This window comes from Prionailurus viverrinus, chromosome B3 (genome assembly GCF_022837055.1).
Source record: "Prionailurus viverrinus isolate Anna chromosome B3, UM_Priviv_1.0, whole genome shotgun sequence".
Taxonomy (NCBI): Eukaryota; Metazoa; Chordata; class Mammalia; order Carnivora; family Felidae; genus Prionailurus; species Prionailurus viverrinus.
Window position 1 is genome coordinate 35,628,740 of NC_062566.1, and position 15,431 is coordinate 35,644,170.

Consider the following 15,431-nt stretch of genomic DNA (forward strand, 5'->3'; position numbering starts at 1 on the left):
TCTCCCACCACTGCCTTCAAGTTGTCACATCTCCCTAGCCCATCTCAGGATGGCAATCTGGCAGATCCTTTGCTTTGTGGTCCCTTAAGGACATTAAAAGCCTGGTCCAACCCACTTAAAAAAATTTTTTTTATGTTTATTTATTTTTGACAGAGACAGAGCATGAGCAGGGGAGGGTCAGAGAGAGAGGGAGACACAGAATCTGAATCGGTCTCCAGGCTCTGAGCTGTCAGCACAGAGCCTGACGCGGGGCTCAAACTCATAGATCAAGAGATCATGACCTGAGCTGAAGTCGGACGCTCAACCGACTGAGCCACCCAGGTGCCCCCATGGTCCAACCCACTTTAATTTCAAGCTCTTTGCATCTTAAAAGTACATATAGCACCGATCCATACCAGGCTTATCATTTCAAAACATTTCTTTCCTGCCACAGCCCTCTGAAATAGGCACTATGAGTATCATCCTCAATTTACAGATAAAGAAATTACGGGATAGATAGGTTAAACAATTTCCCCAAAGTCACAGATCACAGATGGCAGAATCAGTGTTTACAGTTTCAGAACCTATGTCTTTAACTACTGTTACGTCACTCTAGGCTCATAGGGCCACAAATGGTGCTTTTTCTTGGTTCAGGCTTTCCATGGGTACAGCATATACCATTAACTAGATACATTAGCCTTTCCCCTAATGAGGACAGATTGATTGTTTCCAGTCTTGTGCTATCACAAACATTGCTGCAGTGAACGTCTTTGATCAGGTGTTTTTGTGCACTTAGGCAAACAGTTTGGTAGATTAGATTCACAGAAGTGAAATTGCTGGGTTAAAGGGTAAATTTAAATTTGGATAGCTACTCTAGACACCTATTGCTGTATGACAAACCACTCCCAAACTCAATGCTTACCACCATTTTATTTTATTCATAATTTTGTAGGTGAGGAATTCAAGAAGGGCTCAGCGAGATGGTTTATCTTTGCTTCTGTGCCAGGCTGGCTTCATCACTCACAGGACAAGGTCTCAGTACTTCTTGACCTCTCTCTCCAAGTGATGTCATACCCTCCGGGGCTCCCCCACATGGTTTGGGCTTCTCACAGCATGGTGATGTCAGGTAATTGCAGTTCAGGTAAGAGGCGGGAAGTGGAACCTGCTGGGCAAATTAAGGGATATGCTTCAAACTAGAACAGTATCACTTTTGCTAGATTTTGTTGGTCAGAGAACTTACAGACCAGTCCAATTCAAGGGAAGGGAACATCAACCCCATCTCTCTATGGACGAAGTGTCAAAGAATTTGTGCCCATCTTTACTCCACCATGGTAGCTATTCCCAAATTGCCCTCCCAAATGCTGGTCAATTTACATTCCCACAGTGTTTGGGTCTGTCTTTCCCCATCCCCTCACCAACACTATACATCGTATAACATTTCACTGGTGCTAATCTGGCAGTGGAAAATGGCATTTCACTGTTATTTTGTTATGTGTTTCTTTCATTATGAGTGAAGGTGAGCGTCTTTGCATGTATTTACTGTTCATCTGAAGCTTTTCTTTCCTTGTAAATTGCCCATTTTAAAATTTGGGTACTCTTTTTTTCATGTTAATATCTAAAATGTGTATACTGAGGAAACTAGCTCTTTAGCTGACATTATGTTACAAATAGTTTTCCCCAGTGTGTAGCCTTTTGACTTTGTTTTTTGATAATTTTCTCCGTTTGGTTTAATTAGTTACATGTTCAAATGGTCAGTCTTACTTTAACACTTCTGGGTTTTGTGTGGTGTGTTCCTTTCCTTTTTCAGAATTTTTCTGCTCATTTCAAATGTTTATTTTTCCAGAGGAAGATTAATATCATTTTCTGAGGCTCCCTCCCCCATCTTATTGGTATTTGGATTGAAATTACTTTCAGTTGATAAACCCGTTAGAGAAAATGCACAACTTTAGAACTGGAGGGCAGGGCTGATTGTTACCTTGTTTTGAGTCTTCTCTTCTGTAGGACATTGAGGCGTATTGAGAGAGTGAGAGTGCCATCTCAGGAATGCCCCAGTACCCTGGGCACCTTGAGGGAGGGCGCCCAAGAGCCCAGTAAAGGCAGCCCTGGGGTCAGGCAGGCCCTGCACAGGCCTATCCCTGGGAACCCAAGGCTTGGCCAAGGGAGGCCTAGAATAGAACCCCACACTACAACTCTGGACCTCCATGCATGGTGAGTTCAGGCCTCCTTAAAGGAAACATTCCTTAGAGGCCAAGGAGAGGGGCCAAATGTTTCCTCAAAGAGCTGATTCATGAGGTAGGAGATTTCACAGAGTGGCGCCTTGTTCAAGAAACCAAGTAGTAAGGCATTTGCCAAGGACAATCCTACTGGTCTCCACATCACAGCCTTGGGGAGAGGCAGGGATCTGCTCTGGGAACCACAGGTACACGTGGCTGTTCTGAGCACAGAGTTTCAGGCTTGCCTTCCCAACCCTGCTGGGCTCCGCTGTCTTCTCTCCACCCCCTCCTTACCGAGGCTTACCCAAAGGCTTTCCCAGAGGCACCCAGGGAGCCTGAGTGGGCACTCATTTATTCAGGGATCATTTGATGAGTGCTTGCGATGTGCCAGTCCATGTTCTTGGGATGCAGTAGACCAAAATCCCTGCCCCTGTGGAGTTTACAGACATAAAATAACTATGGTGATATATAAAATGTTAGGAGATAGAAGCCACGGAAGAAAATAGGGCAAGGTAAAAGGCCTTGGGGTTTGGGGTGGGAGCAGCAGAGAAGGCAGTCAGTATTGCTGGGGAACATCCATTTGCCCTTCAGCCTGGTCCACCAGTGGGGAACCCATGCAGGAAAGCCAAGAAGATGACGAAGGTGCTCACTCCCCTGGCTCCCTCCCTGCATAGTCTCAGCTCCTGTCAGGTGGCCCTCTCCCACAGTGCTCTCCTTCCTATTTTCAGCAGCCATTTCCTTCCCTCCCCCTCAAGCCTGGGAGTAGTAAAGGTGCCCCATGCTTCTGGGCCTGGGCATTACACTCTCCCTTGGGGCTTCCTTACATCCACATCTTTGTGAATATTCATCAAATAATCCTAATCTGAGTTCTGTATTCTGCTGGAACACTGGAAAATACAGTGGCATTTGAGCAGGCTGGAAGGCAGGAAGGTGGTCTGCCATGTAGGTACCTAAGGGAAGAGTGTTCTGAGCAGGGGGAAATATCAGGACAAAGGCCTGGAGAGGGGAAGGCAAGTCTGAAAGTTTTGAAGAAAAGCAAGAAGCCAGGGTGGCTGGAGCAGAGGTAAGGGGGGAGGAGTATAACATGGTATCAAAGAGGTGTGTGTTGGGAGGCAGGGCCCTGACTGAGGAGAGACTGATCTTTAACACTATCGTTCTGGCTGCATACGGAGAACCAACTGTGAGAGTTCAAGGGTGGAAACAGGGAGGCCAGTGAGGAGGCCTTTGCAGTGTCCCTGGTGGCTCGGATGGCAGCAAGGAAGGAATGAGCCCCCAGGATTTGCTAAAGGGTTGGATGTGGGCTGCTAGAGAAAGGAGGCAAGGATGCTTCAAGGTTTCTGGCCTGTTGGATTTAGCAGGGCTGCTAGGCTTCTTGTGGCTTCCCTGCATCCACCCAGCCTGGCCTTCACGTCCCATCCCTCCGGGTGCCACAGACCCATCTCTTCTCTGAGAGGCCTGCCAGCCGCTGCCAGGAGGGATCCTTGAACAAGTTGCAGTGCCCTCTGCTTGGGACCATCTCTCTGCCAGTCCTTGGTCCAGTGTTAGGAGTGGATTCTGCCCCTGGGGCACTGGGAACAGAGGCTAAGCCAGATCCCAAGAGGCAGTCCCAGTGAGTTGACTATTGCCGCTTCAGTGACCTGCTTTATGGGGTACTCCCAGATCCACACTCTTCAGCCTGAGCCCTATGGGTCAGCCAGACCCAATATGACCTGCTTCTTCTTCCATCACTCTCTCAGCTGGCTTCTTCTCAGGCTCCAGGTCTCTGTGGGGCCACCTGAGGCCACAAGTGAAGAGCCTGCCCACGGCTGGCCCAGCCCTTCCTCAGGGACATTGTGATGCTTGGCCCCTCCTGCTGGACATGGTCTTTCAGAATTCCGATTTGGCGGGCCTCCTCCCACAGCATCCTGTGGGGTCACTTGGTGAAGCTGTCACTGCCCAGCCACTGGATACCAGCTGAGTGCCTTCTGGGCCAACTAGGCCTGACATCCATTGATAATAGAACCACCGTATAGACTTCCGCTGAGCCGGCTCCATGCCGAGCTCTCCTCAGGCTATCCACCCAAGTCCGCTGGCGAACATCCAGCACAGAGGGCTGGTTATAAGAGTGGGTTCTGGGGTACATACTCTGTCACTCATCTGCATATGAGCTTGAACAGTCACCTAACTCTCCAAGCCTCCATTTCCTCAGCTGACCTCCTGGTGGCCCTCCTGCATTGGAGACCCTCATAAGCACTTTCTGAATAAGTCACTGAATGCAATACACTTAACACAGTGCTTGACCCACAGTACGTACTTGGTAAAAGTCAGCTATTTAAATCATCCTCATCTCATGGGGTGCCTGGGTGACTCAGTCAGTTGAGCATCTGACTTCAGCTCAGGTCATGATCTTGCTGATCATGAGTTTGAGCCCCGCATCAGGCTCTGTACTGACAGATCAGAGCCTTGAGCCTGCCTCAGACTATGTGTCTCCCTCTCTCTGTGCCCATCCCCTGCTTGTGTTCTCTCTCTCTTTCTCAAAAATAAATAAACATTAAAATTTTTTTTTTAAATATCATCCCCGTCTCCAGATGAAGAAACTGAGGCTCAGAGAGGATAGAACTTGTACAAGGCCACAAGGTTGGGAAATGGTGGAACCAGTTTCCCCTGTGCCCTGATCCATCAGTCTATCCCCACCCATGTATTTGTCCCCTTCTTCCCTGTCTCTTTGAGGCCAGCACAGGGTGAGTGTCAGCCCACGAGGAGGCAAATGGAGAAGCTAGAAGCTTACACTCTGAGAATCCCCTAAGGGAGGGAAGATACCTGTCATCATGGGAGATACAAAGATGAATTAAACACAGTCTCAGCTCACAAAGGGCTGCTCAGTCTGGAGCTGGGAGCCACAGACCTCCAGGAGCAGCATCCTTCCCTACATAGAAGATCCAGGAAACCTCCACGGAGAGGACACAGTTGTTGGCTCATTGGATCATATGGGTCACAAGAAATGGTGACCAAACAATCTGAATTTTTTAAGACAGTCCAAGTTTTAACCATTCTAATCCATTATTGGATAAAGCTTCAAGTGCCCCCAAAGAATTCAATATGGTGGCACCTAAATGACCTCTCACAACAAAAATCTATGTTACTTCACATGTCCTCAGCTTAACTTGGAGAAATAGGGCCAGCCACACAGATGCCACCTGTCTCAGCTTTATGGGTGTGTGTGTGTCCACACAGACTCTAACACCAGCCAAAGCTGAGGGTCACCCACTCTGGGGTCATTAAGTGACTCATTGGCTTGGGTAAGCACCCACTCCCCACTCAAGCAATGATCCTAACCCCAGTGCTGGGCACTGTGATGTCTGGTGGGCTGTTTGAATCTTCAGAGAAAACAGACTCTTGCCTTGCACAATTCTTGTCAGGATGAGGGGCAAGGCCTGGCATAGGCATCAAAAGGTTGCACCTAGAGTGTCTCTGACTGGACCTGCTGCCCGGGTACAATGGCTTTGTTCTCTCTACACAGCTTTGCAACCTTAGCATTTTGCTGCAGACCTGCCTTTCACATGGACTCCTGTCAGGACTTTTGGTTTCAGTTTCTGAAAGTTGAAACAAGTCCTGCCCCTTCCCTCTGCTGCCCCTCACACTGTCCTTCCTCCTCCTCTGTCTCCGCCCTTCCTTCCCGTCTCCCTTCCTGGTCAGAAATGGCCCCCTGGTCCCTGGCTCTGTAGGGAAGGGTAAGGAAAAGAGGGGAGGGGATAGGGAAGTGAAGAGAATTACCAGAGACCTCACTCCATTTTCAAGGCTGCTCACGGTTGTGCAAATTGTGCACTGTACAACTCTAGGGGGCGCAGTCCCTTCAATGCCACCAAAGTTTGCATTATTAGCATACTTTTCAGGAAGATCAAAGTGTCCTGAGAAGAGGCATTTTTTTTCCTGAATTGTCTGAGGTGTTTCAAGTGAGATGAAGGGGCCAAGTGGATTTGGGCTCTGATTCCCCCAGAAGCCCCAGGCTGTCCCCTGTCCCCCCCCCCCCCCCCCATACCTCCTCCCAGCTCCAAATCCTTGCATTCTAACCTACTTGTCCCTCACTCTTCAACTTCTCAGCTGGGCTAGAGTTCCAGTTAGAGACTGGTTCAAAATGGACTGGCCAATCACCTCCAGGGCAATTTGCACCACCCCAAAACAAGTCTCTTCCTTTCTAGGCCTCAGTTTCCACATCTGTAATATGTGTAGTGGACAAAATGATCACTAAAGGGGCCTCCAGATTTAACATCTTGAGTTTGTGCTGAGGGTGCCTGGGAAGCAAATAAGTTACAGTTGAATTCAGTGGCAGGGTCCCTTTCACCCTGAAGGAAGGAAGTGGAATGATGGTAGGAGCCCCATGAAGTCACCCAGAGAGGCTGTGTGACCTGGGCAGGTCCCCTAACGTCTCTAAACCTCAGCCCCCTCCCCCAATGAAGTGGGGGTGTTAATACTCACCTTGAAAGTGTGTGGAATAAAGGGAATACCCCATGCAGCCATGCTGGCACAGAGAAGGTGCTCAGAGAGTAGAGGAGAGGGGCCCTGCAGGACTCAAGGAGCCAAGCCCTAGAGCCCTGATTCAGGCTGGGCCTGTGGAGCACAGCAGGACCACCAGGCCTGGCAAGGTCTGAGCTCATGCTCCAGAGCAGGAAACCTACCTGGTTTCCTTTGGGCCTGACAGGCCACCCCCTATCCTTCCTCCGCTGTGGGCTACCCCACCCCCTCTTTGCATGACCACACTTCCGGCAGTATGCCTAGGGACTGCGCAGCTCTGCAGGAACCCCAAAAGGCCCAAACTCTTTAGCCTGGCATGCAAGCCCCACCCTCTGCCCTACCACTCCTTCTGTTCACCAGCGACCTTGAGTCACCTGACACCCCCAAACAAGCCAAGCATTGTCACACCTCCATGCCTTTGCCATGCTCTATCCCTTCTGTGTCACATGCCCTGCCTTCTCCCCTCTCCCTGCCTCACAAGGGAGCTAAATCCCATTCATTGTTTAGAGGCCAGCTCAAATGTCACCTTCTCTGGGAAGCCTTTCCCTGTCGTCCCAGTAAAGAAAATAATCACCCTTCCTGTTGGCTCCATCAACTCAGGGCTCACAGTGAGGAGTGCTGTGGGGCTGTGTCAATCGCGCCTCCCCCCACCCCCCCCCCCCTCCACCCCCGGGTCTCAGTGCCCTTACCTACGAAATGTTGTCAAATCACCTATTCCTAAGGGGGACGGTGTTGGAAGCCTTCAATAAAAGGGGACACATGAAGCCCCTAAGCATAGGGTGGGCATGCAGTCCATGCCCAATAACCCCTAGCTGAACGTTCAATTCCAGCCAGCCAACCCTGCAGGGAGCAGGAAGGGTGGATCAGGCATCCTTTCCATCCATTTATTCCTGCTCTTCCCACCCCGGGACGCTTCCAGCCCACTGCTCATTGGACACCAATAATGATTGACAGGCTCCAAATCCAATGATTGACCTAGTCCTTGCTGGAGCAAGTGTCCCGCCCCACTTCCCTTTTTGGAGCCTCTCTCTGAGGAAGGCAGAGGCAAGGAGTAATTTTGGGGAGATAGGTCTGATTTTCATGGGCAGCCTTGTAGCAGCCTGTGCAGCCTGCCACCCCACTGATGACTCAGGTCTACTCCCCACCCTTCCCTTTCAGGAAGAGGACATGTTATAATCGCAGTTGTGCTACCTAAAAATAGCTTCAGTTCACAGACACTACATGATCACCAGGCCTTTCTACTTAGCAAAGAGGAAGGCCATTTCTCCACTGTATTCTCCCTCAGCCCCTCTTCAAAAGTGGATCCTTTGGGGTGGAGTCCTAACACTTCTCCGCGGATGGCTTCAGCAGCTGTTTCCTCTCCTGCCTTGGTGCAGAAGACTTTTTGCTGCTTTACAATCAGCTTCTCACAGGTTCCTATTTGTCCTTTACGCCAGAGATACAAGGCAGAGCAGCAGAAGTTATTGTACCCATTTTGCAGATTCAAAACCCAGACCAAGAGAGGTGAGGTCTTGCCCAAGATCACACAGTGAGCTGGTTGTGGAGCTGAGGTGTGGGTACCTGACTCCTCCTACGATGTTCTTTCTCCTCTAGCATGTATTTCCTCCTTGGAAAATGCTGTGGTCGCATCCAAGGCAAAAAAGAGACAGGGGAAGACAGAAAGGTTGGACAGAGCGCAGATTTAAAGAGCAAGACATTCATGCAACAAACACTTATCAAGCTCCTACTATGTACCAGGCACCACACTGGACACTAGAGATACAGCAGAGAGCAAAAAGTCCACTTTCTGCCTCCACGGAGCTCTACAGTTAAATGGAATGAGAGTTAACTTTTATTGGGGATGGTTTTGTTTTTTAAGTTTATTTATTTTGAAAGAGAGAGTGAGTGCATCTGTGTGCTCACATGTGCTTGAGCACAAGCAGGGGAGGGGCAGAGAAAGGGAGAGAGAGAATCCCAAGCAGGCTCTGCACTGTCAGCATGGAGCCCTACCTGGGGCTCAATCTCATTGTGACATCATGACCTGAGTCAAAATTGAGAGTCAGAAGATTAACCGACTGAGCCATCCAGGCACCCCTGAGCATGTTCTGTACACCAGATGCTTTACAAAGCACTTTTACATGGAATATTACTTTAATTCTCACCAGCATCCCCATAAGGTAGCATATTGGACATTTGTCATTTGTGTTGGCCACCCAGCACCTGAAATCCCTTCCTATGTGTGGGGGTATTCTTCACTCATGAGGAAGAGCCCAGCTTCCACTACTGAGACTAAGTATGCCAGATACTCCATTTCTCAGCCTACCATGCAGCTTGAGGCTGGGCATGTGACCAACTTTGACCGATTAGTACAACCACCCCAGACTCTGTGTTGAAGCAGTAACTGTACTGATTCATCGTGGCAGTCAGTTAAGGACAATAGGAGCCCCATCTGGCTTCCAGAGGCACCAACAACCATTCATAGGGACAGAGTCTCTCATTCACTGCTGGTGGAGCCAATGTCTGTGCCCAATGGTGGCAGGTAGTATTGTCCTTCCAGCTCTGTGGAGAGATTGAACATTAGAGCTAGTGGAGAAAGGAGAAAATCCTGCCCTGCCTGTAGGTGGGGATCCCTGCTGCTTCCCCCCAGAGGAAGTGAGTTGGTGGGTAGAACCTAGAAATGGCAGGGGGTCTGGGGTGATGTTGAGACTTTCTCTGAGGCTTTCCAGCCTGAGCCCAGTGGCCTGAGCTGGGGTGGATGTGGGCACTGGGTGGTCTCCGAAGACTCCACCTTGTGGCTGCATAATCATCCCTGCCTGAATCCCTGGAGAGCCCCTGTCTGTTCTCATGCAATCCCTTTTCTCCCACCCACCCTCCTCTCCATCCTACTGATCCCTGCCTAGTTCTAGCCCCATGACCTCTGCCTGAACACCTGTAACAGCTCCTAGGTCTCCCTGCCTCAGCTTTGTGTCTTTGCATCCACTCACTACCATCCTTCTTCCTGGAGTCAGGGTGAACCTCTGGGACACAGGACTAATGGAGTCCCACCTTTCCTTAAGTATTTGCCAGGATATTCTCACCCACAAATGCCATGCCTGGCACCCAAGGCCCTTAAAACCCCCATGACTATGCATGTCAGTCCTCCAGCCCTGTCCCAAGAGTTCCGGCTCCACACCTGTTTGTCCAGTCTCCCATACTCCCTTGCCTCTGTGCCCTGCCCCTCACACTTTCTTGCACTGCCTTTGCTTGTGCTGTTCCCTCTGCTAGGAATGCCCTTCCCTATCCCTTCTACTCTTCTCTCTAATAAAGTTTCATTCGTTCTTTTTTTTTTAATTTTTTTAAATATTTATTTTGAGAGAGAGAGAGAACACGAGGGGGGAAGGGACAAAGAAAGGGAGAGAAAATACCGAGGAGGCTCTCCGCACTGCCAGTGCAGAGCCCAATGCAGAGCTTAAACCACAACCTCTGAACTGTGAGATCATGACCTGAACCAAAACCAAGAGTAAGTTGCTTAACTGGCTGAGCCACCCAGACACCTCCAAATCCTTAAACTAGTTTCAAATGCCAACTCATCCATGAAGCTTCCCTCAACCCTACCTAGACTCCCAGTACTATTATTGATTCCTTTATTTTGTTGTTGAGAAGTTCTGTGGTATTTTATAGGTACACAAGTTTGCTATTGCCTGGACCAGGTACTTTGTTATGACAAAAGTTTGGTTGTGGGACCAAGAACTTGGGCTCTTGGTCAGAGAGACCCAGGTTCAAATCTAGGCTTTGCATTTGCATGCTGAGCCATTGTGGGCAAGTCAGTTAACCTTTCCAATGCTCCATTAATTTTTTTTAAAGTCTATTTATTTATTTTGAGAGACAGCACATGCTAACATGCCTGTGAGTGAGGGGGGGAGGGGCAGAGAGCAAGGGAGAGAAAGAATCCCAAGCAGACTCTGCACTGTCAGTGCAGAGCCAGACACAGCACTCAAACCCATGGACCGTGAGATCATGACCTGAGCTGAAATCAAGTTGGAAGCTTAACTGACTGAGCCACCCAGACTCTCCTCCAATGCCCCATTTCTTCAGCCTCATTGGGAACCCTGTGACAAATTGGTGGTTTCCCCATCAGTCTGCCCTGTGAACTATGAGCAGCCCCTCTAGGCCCAAGACTGTCTGGGGCATGGGGGTCTTTGCTACCTGCTAAAGCTGTCCTGGTCTCCATGTCTCAGCTCTCTGCCTTTCAAATCCACTTTCCACTATGGAAGCGTGAGGCAGGTCAGAGGGGACAAGCTGGGAGCCTCTAGTTTGGCGTCTCATGGCACCCAGGAGGAAGTGCATAGGTGTGTCCCATCTGTGCGCCTAAATGCTGATGAGTATAAGCAAGTGGCTTTGTGTACACAGAGCTGTGTACAGATTTGGGGGTGTGTGTGAGTGTGTCTATGTGGGGGCACGTGTGCTTGTTTGTGTGTATGTGTGTAATTGCTGTGGTTGTCAACTCAGAGCAAAAAAGCCCACACTTCCTGTTGAGTATCAATTAGAACATTTTTTATAGAAGCCCCACATCTCCCTAGAAGTGTCATCAGAGTTGGGGGAAGAGAGGTGGGAAGGCAGGGCAGGAGGATGGGAGCAGAGGGCAGGAGTCCTAGGTTCTTACCTATTTCGGCTGCCAGGTCATTGCATGACCCTAAACAAGTCACTGTACCTCTCTGGGCCTCAGTTTCCCTTTCTGTAAAAGGATGGGGGATTAGACTGGGTGATCTCTGAACCCTCCTACTCCCTCAGTTTTGGAGACCCAGATTGGTATCCAGAGTATACTCTTCAGAGGGAGACACCACTCACAATCCAGATATCCCACGGAGTGTGTCCCTCATTCTATTGATCTAACCCTTCTCAGGCCATCCTTGGAAACACCTAGACTCTTCCTTGTGGTTTTATAGGGGAGGGGACAGGAAGGAAGTTTCCACTGGGAAGGAGTTGGTGGCAGCCAGTCTCTCACCCTCATCAGTAACTTCCTCTTCGCCCCCATCCCCACCATGCCCTGCTCCCTCCCAGTTCCCACATCCTCAACCAGAAGAGAAACAAGTTAGTTCCTCAATAGGAAAAGGCAGGAGTCCCTGCCCCTTCCACCCACCCCATCTACAGTGGGCGAGAATACATGGGGCAGAGTCTGGTTTCACAGTCAAAGCTGGCCCCCTCGTTTAACAGATGAGAAAACCCATATAACAAAGAGGACCAGTGACTTGCCAAAGACACACAGTTGAGATGGTGGCAATGCCAGAATTGCCACAGGCAAAATCCCACAGGCTTTTGTACACCATCAGGCCACCCCTCCATGAAGAAGTCTCCCTAACTAATTCTCATTTCTACTGAGGGTAGAGCACAAGAAAAGGAGCTGACATTGCAGCACAGAGACTTGGAGTAGATGCCAGGAAGCACTTCTATACCTAGGATTTATAGACTTGGACAGGTGCCAAAGTAACACCTCTTCCCAGATGTGTTTTTAAAGTAGAATACACTGGAATGCAGTAGCACCTTGTGGTTAGGAAGATGGCTGGAGAGACCAGGTTTCCTGCTTAAGTTATCTTGCAGGGAAGGGGGCAAGATTTCAGAAGGAGGAAGAAATCTACTTTGGCCAGGCCCCATGTTCAGGACTCACACCTATGCCTATGACAGCTGTAGAAGAGAGAATCCCTATTTTTAGATGAGGAAACTGAAGCTCAGAGAGGTTAAGTGAGTTTCCCAAGGTCACACAGCCAGAAAGTACAGTTGATCCTTGAATAACTCAGGGGTTAAGGGTGCTGACCATCCCCGCACAGTTGAAAATGCAAGTATAACTTTTGATTCTCCCAAAACTTAACTATTGATAGCGTACTGTTGACCTAAAGCCTTACTGATAAGTTGATTAACAGTTGATTAACATGTATTTTGGTGCTTTTTTGTTTAGGTTTTTTTTATTAACATGTTTTTTGTATATTATACATATTATATACTGCAGTCTTACAATAAAGTAAGCTAGAGAAAATAAAGTGTTATTAAGAAAATCATAAGACGGGCACCTGGGTGGCTCAGTCAGTTAAGTATCTGACTCTTGATTTTGGCTTAGGTCATGAACTCACATTTAGTGTGTTTGAGCCTCGCATCGGGCTCTGTGCTGGCAGCATGCAGCCTGCTTAGGATTCTGTCTTTCTCTTCCTCCTCTCTCTCTGCCTCTTCTCCACTCACACTGTCTCTGTCTCTCTAAATAAATAAATAAATAAACAAATAATTTTTTAAAATTAAAAAAAGAGAGAAAATACATTTACAGTACTGTACTGTGTAAAACAAAAAATCTGCATATAAGCAGACCTGCACAGTTCAAACCCATACTGTTCAAGGGTCAGCTATTGTAGGACCTGTGTGGTACAACACGAAAATCTTTGTTCTTTCCACTAAATGACTTCCCAAAACATGGACCACAAGATGAATTTCAAAACATGGTCCATTAGATGAGTTTAGGTGATAGGTGTGTGAACTGTTTTTTTTTTTTCTTTTAATAATACATTGATCCAAATGCAAGTCAGTAAAGATAAATCAGCTCATCAAACTGAAGATTTCACAGATATTATTGCTTAGAAATAGGCTGAAAAAATGTTTTGTTTATCTTTTGATGCCCTTCACCCATTTCTGCCACCCTCTAACCCCCACTTCTGGCAACCACCAGTCTGTTCTCTTTCTATGAGCTTGGGGCTTGAGGTTGTTTTTGTTTTTGTTTTTTTAGATTTCACATGTAAGAGAAGTCATATGGTATTTATCTTTCTCTATCCGACTTATTGCACTTAGCATAATGCCCTTGAGACCTATCCGTGTTGTCACAAATGGCAAGATCTCATCCTTTTTTCCAGTTTGACAAGCAATGGTTTATTAAGGGGACTTACATACAGAAGTGTGTCTTAGATGGCAGCAAGATGAGCAGATCTTCATTCCTTTTTGTGGCTGAATGATATTCTGTTGCATACATACTCCCCAATTTCTTTATCTATTCATACATCAATGGACACTCAGGTTGTTTTCATCTTGGCTATTGTAAATAATGCTGCAGTGAATATGGGAGTGCAGATATCTTCTCAAATTAGTGTTTTCATTTTCTTCAGATAAATACCCAGAAGTGGAACTGCTGGATCATAGGGTCATTCTATTTTCAATTTTTTGAGGAACTACCCTACTGTTTTCCATAGTGGTTGCACCAATTTACATTCCCACCAAGAGTGCACAAAGGTTCCCTTTTCTCCACATCCTCGTCAACACTTGTTATTTCTTGTCTTTTTGATACTAACCATTCTGATAGGTGTGAGGTGGTATCTCATTGTGGTTCTGATTTGCATTTCCCTGATGGTTAGTGCTGTTGAGCAGCTTTTCCATGTACCTGTCAGCCATCTTGTTTGGAAATATACATATTCAGATCTTCTGCCCATTTTTCCATCACATCGTTTGTGTGTTTTTGCTACTGAGTTGTATGAGTTCTTTATATAGTTTATTTACTTTTTTTTTTTAATGTTTACTTTTCTTAGAGAAAGAGAGAGCTTGTGCACAAGAACAGGGGAGGGACAGAGAGAGAGGGAGACAGAGGATCTGAAGCAGGCTCTGCACTGACAGCACAGAGCCTGCCAATGTGGGTTCAAACTCACCAACTGTGAGACCATACCTGAGCCGAAGTTGGACGCTTAACCAACTGACCACCCAGGCACCCCTATATATTTTAGATACTAATTCCTTATCAGATAAATGATTGGCAAATATTTTCTCCTATTCAGGAAGTTGCCTTTTTCTTTTGTTGATGGTTTCCTTTGCTGTGCAGAAGCTTTTCATTTTGATGTAGTCCTGTTTGTTTTTCCTTTTGTTACTTTCGGTGTCAAACTCAAAAAACCATCACCAAGACCTATGTCAAGGGGTTTGCCTCCTATGTTTTCTTTTTTTAATGTTTATTTATTTTTGAGAGAAAGAGAGAGAGACAGAGACAGAGTGTGATTGGAATAGGGCAGAAAGAGAGGGAAACGCAGAATCTGCAGCAGGCTCCAGGCTCTGAGCTGTCAGCACAGAGCCCAATGTGGGGTTTGAACCCACAAACTGTGAGATCATAACCTGAGCCAAAGTCAGACACTTAACCGACTGAGCCACCCAGGTGCCCCAACCTCCTATGTTTTCTTGTAAGAGTTTTATGGTTTCAGGTCTTACATTCAAGTCTTTAATCTAATTTGAGTTAATTTTTGTATGTACTATAAGATAACAGCCCAGTTTCATTCTTTTGTATTCTGTTGTCCAGTTTCCCTGACACCATTTATTAAAGAGACTGTCCTTTTCCCATTGTATATTCTTGCCTCCTTTATTGAAAATTAATTGACCATATATGCATGGACTTATTTCTGGGCTCTCTGTTCCATTGATCTGTCTGTTTTTATGCCAATACTGTACTAATTACTATTGCTTTGTAATAGAGATTTAAATCAGGGAGCATGATACCTACAACTTTGTTCTTCTTTCTCTAGACTAAGTTTTGAAAAGGAGTTGGTTCAAAGAAAAATATTAAATGGATAATAATTTAGGTAGCAAAAATCTGGAAAATGATGAGTGAATGGCTGGAGATTTAGAAACAGTGCTTGAAACTACCTGGTCAGAGGCCTGTGGGTCTTTGCCTGGCCACCCTAGTTGGCAAATACCTGAGTGATTCCTGAGCGTGCCCCTACCCGCCTCCCCCAAGTCCTTTGGGCCATGCAGGCCTGGGATCAGGTGTGTGTGTGTGGAGGG

At 47.4% G+C, this 15,431-nt stretch overlaps 1 long non-coding RNA gene across 1 annotated transcript; it reads right to left on the reverse strand.

Annotated features, from left to right (window-relative positions):
* Positions 1-890: 890 nt before the first annotated feature.
* LOC125167214 (uncharacterized) lies at positions 891-6,841 on the reverse strand. Its single transcript, XR_007152701.1, has 3 exons — positions 6,648-6,841; positions 2,497-2,622; positions 891-1,141 (listed from the first exon to the last, which is right to left on the reverse strand). It is a non-coding gene; the product is annotated as an uncharacterized LOC125167214 (long non-coding RNA).
* Positions 6,842-15,431: the final 8,590 nt, after the last annotated feature.